Below are 19,420 nucleotides of genomic sequence, written 5' to 3' on the forward strand. Positions count from 1 at the left end.
TCTAGTCTTTCACTCCCTGGCTGGCTGTTCATAAATCAGGTTTGGAGAGCCCTAGCACCATTGGCTATAAGGTCTAATAGCACACTCCTGTTTCAGTTTTCCTGTTAATTGGGTAGATACTCAGTGTAGCTGGTTGCTAGTCTCAGGGGCTTACAGTTGTTGTAGGCCTCAGGCCTTCAAGGCTGTTGTCAGCTCTCTTAGGATTGCAGCTGAGTGAGGCTGGCCCTAGGCATGGGAGCATCCAATTCCTTCAGGTTTTGGAAGGTGGAGCCAATTCTCTTTGTGGCTGCTTGTGAAGCACAGGTCATCTGTGCTGATAAGCCCCACCCTCAAAAGTCCCACACACACCATCAACACAACACTTCCTGACCCCCTGGAGCTTATCCAGTCACCCCACTGCAGAGGCCCCCACCTCTCCACCAATGCCCACCACAGTTCACCTGGTCCTCAAACAAGACCTGCCCCACAGAGGTGGACACATTCGCCTGCCTGTTTAGGATCAAGTTATCAAGTCTATGCAAGCCAACAAGTAGCCTGAGGGCTTGCTTTCAGGTGGGGTCAGTCCCTAGGGTGGGCTGCCTGCCCTGGTTGTACTGGATTAAATCTGTGCTGTAGTGGGTGTGGCAGACCCCTGGGCTGTCAGGACAGGGGAAGAACTTCAATGGCATCGCCAGGGTCTGTGTTGGCATACCTTTACTAGGTCAAAACAATGGCCACCACCAATGTCTCAGTCTCTGGAGAGGTCTCACCTCTCACCAAGATGCACCCAGAGCCTACCAGGTGAGTCTTTTTTCACCAAAGGACTGTGCAGCTTTCCTTTTGGTGATTTTAGGTTGCTCTCTGAGATGAGTGAATTTGTGTGTGGGCTCTTTAAGAGTTGGATTTTTTGGCTTTCTTCCAACAGCTTTTCTAGGGGTATCCCCCATTGCAGTTAATAGCCAGCAAAGCCAGATAGTAGGACTCTTGTCTCAGTTGTGCTGAGTCTGAAGGATGCTTATAGTGGTAACATGCCCCTACTAAGGTCCCAACTTCTCCAGAGAGGGCTGTGTACCTTAGCGTAGCTTCCACCTGTCTGGCTGTGAAGCTCTGCCACTCATGAAGATGGCTTTTTTCTCTCCAGAAGGAATTTCTGCCTCTTCCACCTCAGTCTAGACTGTCCCTTCTGTGGAGGTTCTTTTTATCCAGTTTTCAGTTTTCTCTCCAGGGTAATTTTTCCAAGAATAGTTGTAACCTGGTTGTGTTTGTAGCAGGAGATGAGTTCAGAGTCTGCCAACAGTGCCATCTTGATGAGACCTCACTTACATGTATTTCTAACCCTAAACATTAGGAAGTGCTGTGTCCTCATCAAATCCAACTCTTTTATTCACAATTGAGGAATTTAAGACCATGGGAGGCCCACAAACCATGCCTGAAATCCAGCCTTCTTATGCCTACTTCATTCAATCTTTACTGAAACAGGGAGGATTCTCTTTAAATCAACTGTCCTTTATGATAATTCTCCTTAAATATAATTTTCTTTAAGTCAATTACCTAAAGGCAACTCTGATCTCCATTTTCCTTGACAGGTCAAACCATGAGTTAATTGGCTGGGGGGGGGGGGTGGAATCCAAAAGAAAAAACAACAGAGATGGATATATCAAACACCTGGGGAGTTTCCACATCAGTAAAATGGAGATAATAATTAAACTTACCTTATAGGGTTGTTTTAAGAAATTAAATTAAATAAAACATAAAATGCTCAGACCCATGGTTCTCAAACCTTGTTGGTTATTGTATTTAACTGTGAATATTGTGAAACATACTGATGCCCTGTCCACAGCATATAGCCAAATTCAATAATAAACTCTACACAAATGGTTCTTAGTGGTCCTAATGTACAGCCGGGTCAAGAACAGTATCTTAGAATGTTGCCAGGCACTTAGAAAATGTTCAGTTAATATTATCTGCTATTACTGTAATTAATGCCCAATAGCTATATTTAGAATATATGCATTTAACATTACTTACTTCAAAACTCATATTTTATAGAGATTTGAAATACTACCAATAAAAATTGTTTTCTTTAAATTCCTGCATCATTCCGTTGCCTTGCATACCCATCCCCCAATGCAACCACGTCATTAATTTGGTGTGTATATTTTTTTGTCAGTGTTTCATAATTTTAGTATTTATTCATGTATTTGTAAAGGTTTTCTTGAAAATTTACCTAAATAGCATGTTACTACACACACTGCATCTAAAATATTCTTGTTTACTATGGCATTGTGCTTAATACTAGACATAATACTTTAATGGACACATAGTATTACCTGAGGAGTGAATTTCATTTTATTTACCAATTCCTTATTTCAACAATCCTATGAAAATTCTTTTGCCTGTCTCCATGTCATAAAATTGAGAATTTCTATATGAAATATTCATGGAAGACAGTTGCTTGTTTTGTAAAAGTCAATGCCAGCTGAATTTTTCTATATTTCCTACATTTGTTTTCTCAATAGAAAAATCAGTTGCTATCAACTACACACTCTTATTCAGGTATAGAATCAGAAATATTCTCAAGTATTTTATAATAGTCATTCTATGATAGTTCCATATGAAAATTCACATCTTATATAGAGAATAATATTTCCATATTTCAGATTTTCAAGCTGGGCTGGAAGATGCATTCTTATTAACAGAAAATCCTATAATCCACTATATTACTGCCACAGGAGGCCCCAAATCCACTGGTTCATTACCCTAATTCACAGAAGTGTTTGTAAATCCCTTACCCTCTCTGTGCTGGTGTTCTGACCTGAAAATGAAGAGAATAAGAACCATCTCCAGAGATGTGTGCATCCAAGAGAGGTGGAAATTCATAAATATTTGGTCATTGTTTTGTAACTGGAATTTGAATCCTTACTGAAACAGTGATTTCATTGATGAAATGCAACACTAAGAAAGTTTTAATAATCTTTTATTTGATTATATGGCAGAGAATCTAAAGACTCTTTTTTCAGGACCTTGGAAATTCTAAAGTGTGCCTCAGCCCACTCAATAAAATACACAAGCCTGTGCTCATTCTGCCTTTTCTTTTTCATATTTATGAAAATAACTGTGACTTTTTTCAAATAATTGAATGATGTGTATGTTATTAAATTGAAAATTAGAGGCCCTATTGAACACCTATGACATATGCACAATACAAGTGTTATTATCCTATCGCCTGACCTACGGGATGCCCCTGAAACGGATAAAGGCACAGGAAAGAAAGCACCAGTTGTGTAACTCATATTGACTATGCTCTGTTTCTTGAAACAAAAAAGGGTCTATTCAATATTTAACAAATTTGGGGGTTTTGTTGCTGTTGTTGCCTGCTCTGTGCCAAAGACGATGTAAGATCTGGGAAATCAGAAATGAACGTGACTCAGTCATTTTCCTTCCAAGTGATCAGTATCTATTTCTATAAGGACAAAACTAAAATGTTTTGTTGGGTATCCATTGAAATCCAAACCATCAGATCAAAGGATATTTGGTCAATGTTGTGGAGCTTAGTGTAATCAATATTAATAATAAGTATAACAATAATATTTAAATATTTTGCTGTTATATGCATCCATCACATATTTAATCATATAGATAGTATTTATTATCTTTTTAGTCCTTACTCAAAGTAGTGGAATCAACTTGGATGCTGATGTTTAGGCTCAGATGTATTAAGAACTTGCTCTACATCAATAATAAGTAGAGTGAAAAGGACTTAAAATTACTTTATGCATCTCTGAGGCACAAGCAGTTAATATCTTCACTGTGTGAAAATTTAAAGCAGTGAACCAGAGTTCTTAATCAATGATACATATATTGCATATCTTTTCATAGTTTCTGGTTTCCTGAGGATGCAAAGACCTGAGACCCTGATGTTACATCTTCTTTTGAAATGTAGAAGTGGTAGGTTACAGGAATGGAGGATGAAGTGGACAGCTGAGGCAAAATCCAGGAGTGGAGGCAAGAGAGAGATTTGCCCTAAATTGTTATGTCATCTCTTTCTGTGATCCCTGCCTGTGATCTCAGCCAACCTTCCTATAGTTGATGCAGCACATGCCACCCACTGTTCTCCATGGTAGTCTACCAGTAACCTCCAAGGAGAAGAGCACAGGGAATAGAGGGTGCCTGTGTGAAATGACAAGAGAAGGGACATGGCTGGTTGGGTTGGTAGGGGGAGAAGGCTGGCCAAGTGTCCTGTGTCTGGAGTCAAACCATTTGATTCAAACCTGGCTTCATCCCATTCTATTACAGTTCAAGTTGTATTAAAAGCCTATAATCCTTTCCTCATTTGTGAAAGAACAATAACGTGTGGCATATATCGTAGGGGTGACTATAGAGATGAAAAGAAATAAGTTACATAGAGCATTTAATTCTGAGCCTAGCATTTGGGAATCATTAATATAGGTTCATGATATCATGTACATGGTCATCTGGCATCATTTGACTCTCATCTTCATCATCACTGTCATGATCATTTTGGGGAGCTTAGGGGACAGTTTAGCAGGACTCACTTCCTACCCCAGTGAGAAAGATGCCTATTGGAGGTAGAAACAGTTGGGAAGGAAAGCAAAGTCTGAATGAGAATTCTCAGATCCCAACCAGAACAAAGAATATTAACTCCATAGGCCTCTGAGCTGAAACTGCATATTGGTGCCCTCCCATCTGGCTACTATAACTGTCCTACCTATCCTGATGATAAAGAAACAATGCTCCCCCAGTCTCTTCTGTACCCAGTATTTACAGCAACACTCACTGGACTGTGCTGCCTCTATGCATGTAGGGCATGACAAAAGAATGAGGATCCATTGTCCTTCTCATGCCTAGTGAATGATGAAGCTTCAGGCATGGTTCTCAGGGCTGGCAGGAAGACAAAGTCAGACATGGACCCCTGGATGTATACAATAACTCTGGAAGAGAAGACACACATACAGATCCATCTGTACTGGGACAAGCCAACTGAAAGGTTGCAGGGCCCAGGCTGATTATTTACAGTTTTGTGGGCTTGAGAGCAAAATGCACAGAGCCCATAATTAGCACATTGGTCCATGTTATCCCAATCTCTGGGGATTTTTTAAGATTAGTGGAACAGGATTATAGGAAAAGAAAACATCCTTTGCAGGATCTGAAGACTTCCACTTCTCAGGAGAAATCTCACCTGCACTCCTCCTTCTGACTTTCAAGTTACATACATCTTAATAAAAAATTCACTTACTTTTTAAATTAACATACATCAACATGTGAATTTATTATCAAATGCATTCAAATGACTAAGTAATTTAGGGAAGATTAGGTTTTCTATATCAAGTATCTGATAGTCTTTCCATTTTCTCAGTTAACCTCTTGTCTCTAAGGACAAGGGGTTTTTTTATTGTTATGGAAAGAAAACTTAATATGAGATCTACTCTCTTAACAATTTTGAAGTGTTCATACGTTACTGTTTACTGTAGGCTCAGTGTTGTACAGCAGATCTCTGGAGCTTAGTCATCTTGCTTGACTGAAATTTTACGCTCTTTTGTTAGTAACTCTCCATTTCACCCTCCTGGCAGCTCCCGCAAGCCAAAATATCACTCAATGATTCTTTGAATTTGGCTATTTTAGGAACATCATATCAGTGAAATCATGCAGTATTTGTCTTTCAGTGATTGGCTTATTTTTCTTACCAAAATATCCTTAAGTTTCATCCATGTTATTGCAAATGGCAGGATTTCCTTCTTTTTTCAGGGCAAATGGTATTCCATTACACATATAATCTTTTTATATCTATTCATTTTTCTCACATCTTCTTTATCCATTCATCTCTCAATGGACATTTATGTTGTTCCTAGATCTTGGCTATTGTGAATAGTGCTGCAATGAACAAAGGACTGCTACTGTCTCTTTGAGATATTGATTCCAATTCTTTGGGGTAAATACCAAGATGTGGGGTTGCTGGATCATATGGTAGTTGTATTTTTAATTTTCTAAGGAATCTCCATACTGTTTTCCATGGTGGCTACATTTTTTATTTACACCAATGTTGTTCAAATGTTCTAATTTCTCCACATGCTTAGACACTTGTTTTTTTGTTGTTGTTGTTATATAATAACCACCCTGATAGGTGTGAAATGGTATCCCAGTGTAGATTTGATTTGCCTTTCCCTGATGAATAGTGATGTTGAGAACATTTTCTTGTACCATTTAGCCACTTGTATGTTTTCATTGGAGAAATGTCTATTTAAGTCCTTAGTCTATTTTTTAATCAGGTTATTAGGGTTTTTTTTACTATCGATTTATAGGAGTTCTTTATATCATTTGGAAATTAACCAACGGTCACACATATGGTTTGCAAATGTTTTCTCCCATCCCACAGATTTTCGTTTCACCGATGAGTAATCTGAAGTGCACTGAGTTGCCACAGGTCTCAAAGTTTTGCTGAGATCTTGGTGGAGCTGAGTCTTCACATCCCATAACCTCTTTATTATCTATAATGCCTCTCTCATATCGAGAATAGTATCACCAATCCTAGATCGTTACTGTGGACCTTTTTCATGTATTTCCATCTAAGCTTTCACCCACAAATATTGTTAATAAATTAGTAACACTCATTCTAAATGTTGAAGTTTAAAGAGGAAAAAGAAACACTACTTCTGGGGAAAAATAAATGAGATATCAAAAGGCAACATTATTAGTCAGGGTTTTCCAGTGAAACAAAGCCCACAGGATACGTATATACTAATATACAGAGATTTACTTTGAGAAATTGGCTCATGTGATTGTGGAGGCTTGGGAAGCCCAAATTTTGTAGGGTAAGCCAGGAGGCTGAAGATTCAGGGAAGAGCTGAAGTTCAAATCCAAAGGCAGTCTGATCGATGGATTTCTTCTTCCTCTAGGAGGTCAGTCTTTGTTCTATTAAGGCCTACAACTGATTGGATAAGGCCCACCCACATTAGAGAGACTCATCTGCTTTATTCAAAGTCCATTGATCTTAACATTGATCTCAGCCATAAAACACTTCCAAAGAAACATCCAGAATGATGTTTGACCCAATTTCTTGGTACCATGACCGAGTCAAGTGGACGCATAAAATTAACCATCATAATTACCTTGGCAATTTCCAAGTGCTTTTGCCCATTACTTAGGTTTTCAGAAATAGAGACACAGCCTACTCATTGTTCCAGAGTAGATCAGACCCAAGCTGTCTCATTTCAGTTCATGAAAACCAAGGAATCAAAACCCTAATCTAGCTGTTTTTATTGAGAAATATCTCTTCTCACGGGTTGGTAGGTTTTCATCTTCTGTAAAGGGCATTCCCTTCTCCAGTATCAAAGTTCCTGATGAGTGAAGTTGGTAGTTGATTGTGCTTATTGATGAAGGACCAAGTAAACTAAACCAGTTAGTAGGCGGGTTTCTAGAGATCCAAAGTTCACTGCCTCAGAAACTTTGTGTGGCATACTGAAAGGAAAGATGCATACCCATATAGTGGACAAAGATCATAGTCCAAAGACAGATTTTTCAGGACAAGAGACAGAGAAGAACAGCTTCAAGAGAAGTCCTAAAGATACTGTTAATAGTGAGAGGAAAGAGTCAAGCTTTGTTAAAGCAAAGTATAGAATGGTGAGTTTGGAGCAAGGTGGCAATATCTTATTAACCAGCACAGATAATTACTTGTATGGTATGGAAGGAGAAAATATGTAAACATCAGTAATTTTGAGAAAAATCATAGAGCCTGTTGCAAGGGTAAACTTTTTCGTATCATCCGTCTTGTGAGCTAGGAGTACTTTATGAACTTCAGCATCTGCTCATTAGCAGGAAAAGATACATATATACTAGTCATCTTTGAACAAAATGTGATTCAATCAGTAGTTCACAACCTTGGTTATTCATGAGAACCAACTGGATAATTTTTTAATCCTCGTGCTAAGGCTACATGTCAGTCCAACTGAAGTATAATCTTTGGTGATAAGCAGTCATCAATATTTTTAAAGATTCCCCCACATGACTCCAACATGAAGCCAAAGTTGAAGACCAGTTACATGCATCCTTACGTATAACATGCATAAACAGATGGGAAAGACATGAAAGTTGTATGTCCTAACTTTAGATTTAAAGCACGTATCGAGTGCTGATGTGATTTCCCCAAAAATACATACATTGATGTTCTTCACTTTTATTTGGTTTTGGTCTTGTTTTCCCAGAACAAATGGACTCAAAATTATAGTGCAGTATAATTACAGCAGTAATTGGTATACAAGTATACCAGTATAACTTGTTGTAAACAAGTGCTTACCATATCAGGACTGTGCTTATTTCTTTATATGTATGACTTTATTTCATCTTGAAAACATTTCTTTGTGATATTTTCTCTCATTCAGTCCACTGTTCAAAAGAAGAGACTGGGATTGAGTTGGACTCTAACTTGGCTAGCTGACACTGGCTTTGCTATCCTACTTTTCATAACAGTGATGTGATTTTCAATTTTCGATTTGGAATATAGATTTAACAGCTCATTTTTTTAGATTATTCATAGTAATAAACCACCTAGAATAACTCTGAGACATCACTTCATTCTTTGTGACCCTTCCTTCATTCTTTTCTTCCTTTCCTTCTTTTATTTGACCTTTATTTCCCATCATTGCAATTTTGATATACACCCTCTAATATCTTAAAACACGTAATAATGAATTCAATAGAAGTGGTACTGTTTTCTCACTTGGCTTATTTTTTTTTCTGAGACTCTCCAGAGGTGCCATCAGGAATTCTAGTTACACATGTGTGGAAAGTTTTGAGGACTTAGCTAATTTTTTAGAAGAATGTTGGTAGAATGGAGTTTTCAGGGAAGGATGAAGTAGTAGAAGCTGTTAACATTCCTCCCACATTTCCTAGAATCCTCCCATCATCTCCATTATTGGACTACCAATGGCCAGCACCAGCCAGAACCTGCTTTGCCCAATACATGGTGGCAGAAGTGAGAGGAAATTATGGCCCATCAGAGACAGCCCTAGAGGGAGAGATTTGGGGTATGCCATCTCCTTCGCATTTTAGCTGGGATAATTCTGAGGTTTTGATTTTGTACCATTTCCCAGAATATCCCCACAGTATGAAAACTCTGCTCATTTCCTGGAGTAGCAGACCTAATTCAAGCTTTACTAGATTTATTTTCTTCCCTTTGTCCACTTCTCTCTCCCATCCATTTCATTGCTCCTTCCAATAAAATGATTGTACTTGAATCCTTGGCTCAGTGTCTGCTTCTCTGGGAACCAAAACACAGGTGATAAAGATCGTGATATATCAAGACAATATCATGAATGGATTTAGGGACTTTGAGGGAAAAGAAAAAGAAAGTAATTATTAGAGACATAGTAAGGACTGCAAAATTTCTCAAAAATTGTAGATTGTTCGAGATAAAAGACTTATTTGATGTGGCTTCAGTTCACTTTGACTGAAGTTTAATACAATATACATTTATTGTCTACTTTGTAGAAATTGAAGAGGGGGCCAGGGAGATATAAATGATTGCAATACAAGGGGGTGAGCACAATAATACCGGTGTGTCATAGAGCCCGTGAAAAACAAAGGTAAAAGTTTACAATTGACTTTGAGTAATTCCAGGAAAAAACTTTTAAACACTTAGCTTTTATTGTTTTTACTGAGACATAATTTACATGCATGTAATTCACCCATGATAGTGTAAACTCAATGATTTTAGTACATTTATACATTTATGCAATTATTACCACAATCCAGTTTCAGAATATGTATATCACTTCAAAAATTATCCTTGTGTCCATTTGCAGTTAATTCCCACTCCTGACTCAGCCCTAGGAAACCACTCATCACTTTCAGTCTTTAAAAATTTGCCTTTTCTAGAAATTTTATATAAATGGAAACATATAATATGTGGTCTTTTGTATCTGGCTTCTTCTACTTAGCATATGTTTCTGAGGCTCATCCATGTGGATGTATCAATATTTTGTTCCTTTTAATTGCAGATTAGTATTCTATTCTATGTATATATCACATTTTGCTTATCCAATTGCCAAATGACAGACATATGGATATTTCCAGTTTGGGGTTATTATGAACAATGCTGCTATGAACATTTGTGCACTTGTCTCTGTGTTAACATGCATTTTCATTCCTCTTGAGCAGATAACTTGGAGTGCAATTACTGGGCTGTCTGATGAATGTATGCTTAAATTTTTAAGAAACTGCCAAACTATTTTCCCAAGTGGCTGTGTCATTTTACATTCCCACCAGGATTATTACTTGGGTGTCTTTGGGAGACTATTATTCAAACTACCACAGGAGATGTGTGTGAGTTAGAATTTGATAACAATTTGATTGATAAGGCCTTGAGCTGAAAAGGTGAAGGGTCTGTCATGGCACTCCTTATTGATTTTCATGGGGCATGGTTATCACACGGTCCTGGCTCACATAAAGATAAGTCTGCACCAGACAGGTCTGCTTTGGTGGCAAGGGATAGAAGAGAATTTCCTGATTCATCTGAACACATCTCAGCAGAGTCTCAGATGGACACTGGGCACAGGGCTCAAACACAGTGAAGATTTCAATTCAGATTATTGAATTTATATTCTCAGACTAGCTATCCCTACATGGCAAAAGACTAAAAAATCAGCAGCTCTCACATCTCACACCTCACTGCTTCACTACTAAAGAGGAAGTGGATTTATTTTAGCTCCTCATGTGTGAAAAATAATCTCAGGAAGGATTCTAATTGACAAAATCCTGTGCTCTTCCTACCTTGGACCAATCAACTGTAATCAGGAGTCATGTCACTAGCAGCCCCTTCAAACCCACATTACTTTATTCAGTTTATCAGACCTATTTTCACTTAGTATTAACTATGTGTCAGTCATTAATTTAGGCTCAACTCTGAAGGATAAAGAGGATCAGGAGTGTGGGGAGGGGAGGTGGTCATCTTATAAAGGATGGTCTTAATAAACCTCATTGGGAAAGTTACAATTGTGAAGATAGTGAATGACTGAGGTGAGCGCATACCTGGGGAAAGAGCGCCCCAGGCAGAAGGTAAAGTTAATACAAAGACCCTGAGGTGGGAATGTCTTGGGGGGGCATATGGCTGTGGCAGAGAGAGTGAGGGGGAGCATAGCAGAAAAGTACATGTCTCAAGGGCTGATCCTGTGGGGCTTTCTCTGCCATTGAAGGACTTTTGCTTTCATTTACACTGAGTGATATGGGGAGTCATTGCAGGGTTTTGAGGTGACACATGACATGGTTAGGATTTTAAAAAGTCTTTCTGGCTGCTGAGTTGAAAATGATTGTAGGGTGTGAGGAAGCCTGCTTGGAGCTGACTGCTGCAAGCCAGGTGAGATATAGGTAGCTAGGACCCAGGGGAGATAGTAGTGTAAGGATCAAGAAGTGGTCAGTTTGGTATATTTGGAAGGTATAGCCAAGAGGATTTATTGTCAGGCAGGACATGGTTGTGAGAGAAAGAGAGGAAACAAGAATGACTCCAGGGTTTAGAACTTGAACAACTGAGAAAATGGAGTTGCATCCATTGAGATAGGGAGGGCTATGGGTGGAGCAAACTTGGAAAGAAAGGGGACATCAGAAGTTCAGGTTTTAAAATGTCAAAATGAGATATTCCAAATGGATAAATATTATACGATTCTACTGACAGGAGATGACTAGAGGATCAAACTCATACAGACAGAAAGAAGAACAGTGAGTTCCAGGGGCCAGAGAAGGTGAATGGGGAATTAATGTTTGGTGGGGGCAGCTTCAGTCTGGGAAAACGAAAAACTTCTGGAGATGGATAGCAGTGATGGTTACTCAACAATGTGAATGTACTCAATGCCAAGTCTACACTTAAAAATGATTAAAACAGTACGTTGTAAATTATATAAATTTAACCACAATAAGTAAGATTGGGCAGGACAAAACAATGGAGAAAGACTGTGATATATATTTCAGATAATATTGTCAATATCCTTATAAAATAATGGAGAATGGTTGGGATATTTTAGATAAAAGTTTCAACATTAGTTCTCAACAGTCTTTCCCAGCGTTTTGAACCCACCACAATATTGACATTTTGGTCTATATAATTATTTGTTGTAAGGGGCTTTCCCGTGTATGGTAAAAATTTTAACAGAACCCTGTGTTCTATTCACCAGATGCCAGCACTGAGTGATAATAACCAGAAGTGTCTCCAGACATTGCCAGTTGTCCTGTAGGGGGCAGAATCACCATAACTGAGAACCACCGGAGTAGAACAATTCCCTGGGTGCCCGAATTGATGGTGGTAGTGTTCACAGTATGGGAATAACAGGAAAAGCAATACTTTAGGGAGGCTGAAACATTAGTTGAATCTTGGAAAGACTGTGGTGAGGGTGAACAGAATCCCCCACTGATGCTATTATCTTGGAGGTCAAATATATTGATCTGGTAATCATCAGTCTGTTTGGGTGGCAGCCATACATCAAGTAATTGTACAGAGAAAGGGAGAAGGTTCTGCTTAGAGAGTCAGGATTTAGAAAGATAAGCTGATGCTGATCTGAATCCTATCCATGATCCTTCAGTTCTAAATTACAGGCCCCATTGGATACACGCTGTCCGTGAACAGTATACAATTCATCACAACGTTAACCACTGCTATGATTAAACAATTATTTGTATAATTATTTTCTTAATGATATCCTCTTAAAAACCTCCAACTGAATATTGAAACCCATCCCTTCCTAACTTTTGGGAGAACTTACACTCTCTCTTATCCTTTCTTTATCCTGCATATTCCAGTATCTGCATGCAATGTTATAATTTCCAAAGTCATGGGATGTTCTACATTCCCATTTCTTTCAGTGAAGATGAAGCTCTCTCAAAGAGCCGTGCTCCCCTTTGGTTATTGCACAAAACCTTTGGAGAATTTGGTCTGTACTTGCAACTTCCCTTTCCACTCTCTCTTCAACCAACTCATCTTGGATCTTTCTACTTCCATCACAATTGCTCTCCCTGAGGTCTTCAGTGAACTGACATCCCCAACAAATTTTAAGGAATATTTCCACTCTTCAAAATGCTTGATTTTCAGTAGCAACACCACTAATGACTGTATTCTCCTTCAGGAAATAGGGACTCTCATGCATTTCATTTTTGTGACAATGGGATTGAGAGGGTCAAGTCTTTTGGGCTCCTTCCAACCTTAACACATACCTCACAGAGAAATTTCTAACTTTGTAATTAAATCCTGTAAAGGAGAGGTGAGAATTTCAGTGGTATCTTAGGGAGATTTTGGAGATTTCTTAAAGGAAGATAAGGACAATTTTTATTCATCAGGAGTATTACCTTGTTGACTACAAATGTTTGAATGTACCAAAGAAGGAAGGAATAATTGGAAGAAAGAAACTTGCCTCTCTCCACAACCATCTTCAGGGAAACAGAAGTGGCAGAAAGTTTGGCTTCTATTATTCTCCTTCTACCCCAAGGGAGCTTGACTCTCTAAAGAGTAGAATGAAAATAGAACAATTCATTTAATGAGGCTATCTGAGTATTCAGCCCCTATGTTCCTAGAAACTTTAAATAAGCTGGAAGTGTCCCCAGGGTAAACCACGTTGGGCCTCCCAGAGATATGGGTTATGATTTCCCTGTCTGGAGCATCTCCCCGTAGTTTCTGGGGAAAATTCACTGTAGTAGAAAGAGACAGGGCCACCAGGGGTTTCCATGATGCCGTCTGAAAGAGCCAGTTTATCCTAGCAACGTAAACAGTGGAGGAGAAACTTTTATTAGATCAGAGTACTGGGTGACACAAACAAGTGATTCTCAAACTGTCTCCAGACCAGCAGCATCAGCATTCCCTGGGAGCTTGTTAGACATGCAAATTCTTGTCATTCATCCCAAATCTACTAATCAGAAGCTCCAAGGTCAGGCTCAGTCATTTGTGTTTAATAAGCTATCCAGGTGGAACTTATGCATGGCTAAAACTTGAAAACAACTACCCTAGGGCTTCCTTGAAATGGATGATGAAGGACTCACAGAAGCCCGCATCTTCAGAGATCTGAGGGCTCTGCACCTACCAAATCTTATCTTCAAATAACATACATCTGTCTTTGACTTTACAATGCTTATGTTCCCTTTCTTTTCTCTTCTTGTGCATTTGCTTGTAATATCAAAATAAAATTAAATACTTTTTATTCATAGCAGTGTAAGTGAGGAAGAAATACTTCTCTAACCTCTGGGTTCTCCTGGCTGGTCTAAGAATTAAATTGACATGACATAGAATAACAGGAGAAAATCCAGGAAATTTAATAACAGGTATACATGGGAGAAACCCAGGAAAACTGAGTAATTCATCAAAACGGCTGAAGCCACCACCTTAAATACTATCTTCAGCTAAAGACAATGGAGAATGTTGGGAGGTAGTGGTTTGAGACTTCAAAGGGGAAGAAGGCAATCCACCTAAAGATGGAAAAGCAAATGTTTGGTGAACAAATATTTGCCATAATTTGCAAAGACAATGGGACACGGGGAGGACTTTGATCAAATGGGCCTTGCTAGGTTCCTCCCTGTCTACCATTATAGTTATCTGTGGTGATAGCTCCTTCCTGGAACAGGGCTTCTATCTTAATTCTTCTAGCAGTTAAGGAGGAGGTCAAATTTTCTTATTAAGTCTTTTGTTCTTAAAAATCATAAAGCCAAAGAGACACATTTTAGGGTGGCAAATTCTGATCCTCCACACCAGTATCTTGCGTGTTCATTACATGTCATTTATTAATGCTTGCATGTTCAACTGAACATTATCTAATACTGAAAAGTCCACACTACTTATCATTTGAGAGATACATAGTTATTTTTCTACTTTGAGAGCCTACATCTCCCCACACATACATATACACCATCCTTTGTAGCAATAGTTGTTAAAAACTATCAAATACATTTTGATTCCTATTAAACTTTTCTACTTTTGTATCAATATGTTTATGCAATAAGTGAATATAAATAAATTTTCTAAAGTTGAAGCATACTTAAATTCCTGGGATAAGCATTATTGACCCAAGGTGTCTTGTTCTTTAACATACTGATCAAGAGAGCCTTAAAAGCAAACAAAAATGCAAATTCATAGATACAGAGAACAGATAGGTAGTTGCCAGAGGGGATTGAGGAATGGTTGAAGTTGGTGAAAAGGAACAAACTTCCTATTATTAAGTAAATAAGTACTGCAGATGTAGCATACAGGATTATAGTTAATAATACTGTATGGTATATTTGAAAGTTGCAAAAAGAGTAGATTTTAAAAGTTCAAATCACAAGAAAAACAATTTGTAACTATATTTGGTGATGCATGTTAACTAGATTTATTGTGGTGATCGTTTCCCCAAATATACAAATGTTGAATCATCATGTTGTCTGCACTATTTAAAATGCTTGATTTTTCAGTAGCGACATCACTAACGTCTGCCTTCTTTTTGTTGAAATAGAGACCTTTCTCATGCATTTCATTTTTGTGACAATGGAATTATGAAGGCCAAGTCTATTGGGTTCCTTGTTCTATGGGACAGGCCTGGAGTTCTACCTCATTTCAGCTGTGATTCATTCTTCCCAGAGAAGCTCAACAGCTTCAGTGAAGTGGACCATGATTGTGTCCATGCTGGACCCATTGGTCTACAGCTTGATGTACCAGGCTTAGTTTTCTATTGCTATCTAACAAACTACAACAAGATTACTGGCTTTAAACAATGAACATTTTTTAGCCTTACAGTTCTATAGGTCAGAAGTATGGCTTGGCTTAAGTGGGTTCTCTAGTCAGGGTATCATAAGGCCAAAATCAAGGTGCCAGCCAGACCAAATTCTCTTCTGGAGGCTCTAAGCAAAAATTGCTTCTAAATCCATTTGAGTTGTTAGCAGAATTCAGTCCTTTTGGGTTGTAGGACTGAGGCCCATATATTAGATTCTTATGACTGCTATAAAAATTACCACAAACTAAGTAGCTTGAAACAGCACAGTTTTAGAGGTCAGAAGTCTAAGATGGGTCAGCAAAGCTGAATTCCTTCTGGAGGTTCTAGGAGAAAACACATTTCCTTGTCTTTCTCAGTTTCTAGAGACCACAATATCCCTTGGTCCCTGGCCCACTTCTTATATCGTCAAAGCTAGTAGTGTAGTCAGTCTCTCTCTCTCTCCCTCTCTCTCTCTCTCCCTCTCTCTCATATGCTTCAATTTTCACATCTCTTTTTCTCATTCTGATTCTCTTAATGTTCTCCTACAAATATCCTCATGATTGCATGTGGATTGGGCTCATTTGGAGTCAAGATAATCTCCCCATCTCAAGATCCTTCATTTAGTCATATCTGCAAAGTCCTTTTTGCCATGTAAGGTATATATTCACATGTCCCAGGGATTCCAGAATAGGGATCTTTGGGCTAGATTTTTCTGTATGCCACGGTTCCTATTTCTTAGTAGCTGTCAACTCCTAGGGGCTCCCTGCATTCCTTAACACATTACCAGTTCCTTCTTCAAGCAAAAAATGGCATGTCAAATCCTTTCCCTGCTTCAAATCTCTTATTTCCTCTTCTTTGACCACCTGGAGAAAATTCTGTTTTTTTAGGGCTCATATGGTTAGATTAAAATCATCCAGATAATCACCTATTTCAAGGTCGATTGAGGTGGGACCTTAATTTCATCTGCAAAATCCATTCATGGAAGCACGTAGATTAGAGTTTTATTGAATAACTGGGAGAAAGTGTTCTTTGCTCAGGGCTGGGAATCTCGGAGAAACATATTAGAATTCTGCCAGAGAGTGCTGGGAGCATTCCTTAGCAGAATATCTTCTTATCCATGATGAATTTGGGACTTAAATGTATCCAATAGGTAGCTAGGTAAACCCTAGCTCATCTTTCAATGGCTTTGCTTCTTGCCCACTATTCCTTGGGCATGTACAACTTTATTTTTATATATGAGGAAAATTAAGCTTTCCTTATATAATTTCTTTGAAAATTCCTATCCTCTCTGCTATCTATAAGTTTCTGTCTTTGATCAACTTTCCTGTGTCTACACCAATGAATACCAAGCTTGGACTTGAAGCATCTCTAGGTATCCCATGAAATAAGAGTATTCTAGTATTAAGATAATGATCATAATGATGATGAATATAATTAAAATGTTCTAAAAGTATTACTTGTTAAATCTTAATTTAGTTCTATGATAGAATGTGGCTTTATTCTCATTGCTTCTGTTCACACATTTTTATTACTGCACACGTGGTGATTAAACCCATTATAACACTAATGGACTCAACATTTATTAATTATTTGCCATGTGCTAGATACAATGCTAAGCTTACATTCATTACCTGTAACAAATTAAAGATGGCTATAAATTCTTTCCCAAAGAAATGTGATGTTTATTTCTTCTCTTCTTTAAACTAGAATGACTTGTGAGTGGACCAAGGGTGTTCAGCAAAAGTGATCTTGCCTCACTGACAGATCTTTGAATATTTACTCTGGCAGCACTAAGCCACCATATAAGATTTCTGACTACTCTGAGACTGGCATGCTGTAAAAGCCATATGTAGGTGATGTGGTCCCAATATTTGGGAAGGCCAACTTTCCAGTTCTTGCTAAGGCACCAGACATATGAGTGTCACCATCTTAGGCTTTTCAGCCAGCCAAACTGCTAGGTGAACGGCACTTTGTGAATTAGAGCAGAATTGCCGAGCCCTTCCCAAACACTTAGCCCACAAAATCATGAGATAAAAGTAACATGGTTCACGTTAAGCCATTAAATTTTGTCTTGGTTTGTCATGTAGGAACAAATAGCTGGGATATTACCTTATTTGATTCTAAATTTCTTTTAAAAAATCTGCTAAAGATTGTAATTATTATTCATCCCATTTTACAACTAAGAAACTAATATTATGAGAGGCCAGGTAACTTACCCAAAATTTACAGAGATAGTAAGTAGTTTTGACTATAAATCAAACTTAGCATCACAGTTTAAGATTCAAGACAGGGGACCTGATATTTGAGAGGAATAGCAAAGAATTTCAGAACCATGTTTTAAACTTGCCACAATTTGAGTCTGTATGGTTTTACCAAGGGAACTAATAGAGAATCACAGTGTGCCTTAATGGCTCGTAAACTGGTAAAACATAGGAGATTGAAAGAAAGGGAGAGGATAGTAACCTTTCATCTGTTCATTAAGGCAGTCACTAGATTCCACTGTCCCTATCATCTATCCATGAAGCAGACGGCATTTCATGTTTCTCGACATCACGGCCCCATCTGTCGCTCATCAGAATGTGCACCCCATCTCTTCCAGTGTGCCTGCAATTGTCCCCAGGTCTATAGGGCTTGACTTCATTCTGGTCCAAACAGGCATTGATTACCCCAATTAAAAGTCTCTCCATTTCTAGGGCATCACATCAGAGCAAGATACAACCTCCACAACTCAAGATATCCAGTTTCCTCTTCTCTCTGCCTAATCCTAAGAGATCAAACTCCTAGGGAGAGACAAGAAACAGATGGTTCATCTGTCTCATAGACTGTCCAATCTAGCCCCTTTGATAACGAACCTGAAATGAGTTGCCTCACCCATTGCACAGCAAGCCAATCTCTGACACCAGGTGTGGTGGAAGAAAGTAGGAATTTTATTTTTGCACAGCACTGAGCAAGGAGAGAGGGCAGCTAACGCTGAAATCCCAAACTCCCTGAAAAGCTAAAAGGAAGGGTTTTTATTTGGGGTTTTAGATAGGGGTGGGGGAGATATGGCCTTGCTGGTTGGAACTTTTCCACCAGGCTGTCTTTGGCCTTGAGACTACTTGCAGAGAGGAGGAAGCCCATCACCTTGCTGGTCAGCAGCTTTCCCACCAGCCTGTAACTCTTTGCAGGGAGGAGATAATCCAGGTGCTTGTCCTTGATGGTGTCTGTCTCCATGGAGGATAGTGGATTCTGGAGCCAGGAAGCCAGAGAGTAAGCAGGCAATGAGTGTCTTGGTTTCAACCCCATATATACTGGGTTTAATGTGGAGAAACTGATATCAGGGTCAAAATCACCTTCTTGGCACCAATTGTCCTTTCCAAAGCTTCTACATGCTGGAGGGAAGGATGTTCAGGGTAGCCATTCTATCCTTTCACACACATACATGTAACCACAGAAAATGTGTAATTTTGTATTGTGTTTGTTAACTAGATGGGATCATAGTAGTTACATTTTTTTGCTTTTTTTCCTCGTAAGTGTGCTTCATAAGATTCAAAAATATGATTTCCATGCTCATTCAACTGTTTCCCTATTGATGGGTATGTGAGGATAGGATTAAATTCCAACCGGTCTTTAGTAGCACTAGGCTTATTTCCAAGGTCACATGGAATCAGGATACTAACTCTTGTCCAAGAAAGGAGTGAAATATAGGTATGTAATGATTTATAAGGTGCTATTTAAAATACAGAAGCTTC

The sequence above is a fragment of the Equus asinus genome, chromosome 20 (assembly GCF_041296235.1).
Source record: "Equus asinus isolate D_3611 breed Donkey chromosome 20, EquAss-T2T_v2, whole genome shotgun sequence".
NCBI classification, from domain to species: Eukaryota; Metazoa; Chordata; class Mammalia; order Perissodactyla; family Equidae; genus Equus; species Equus asinus.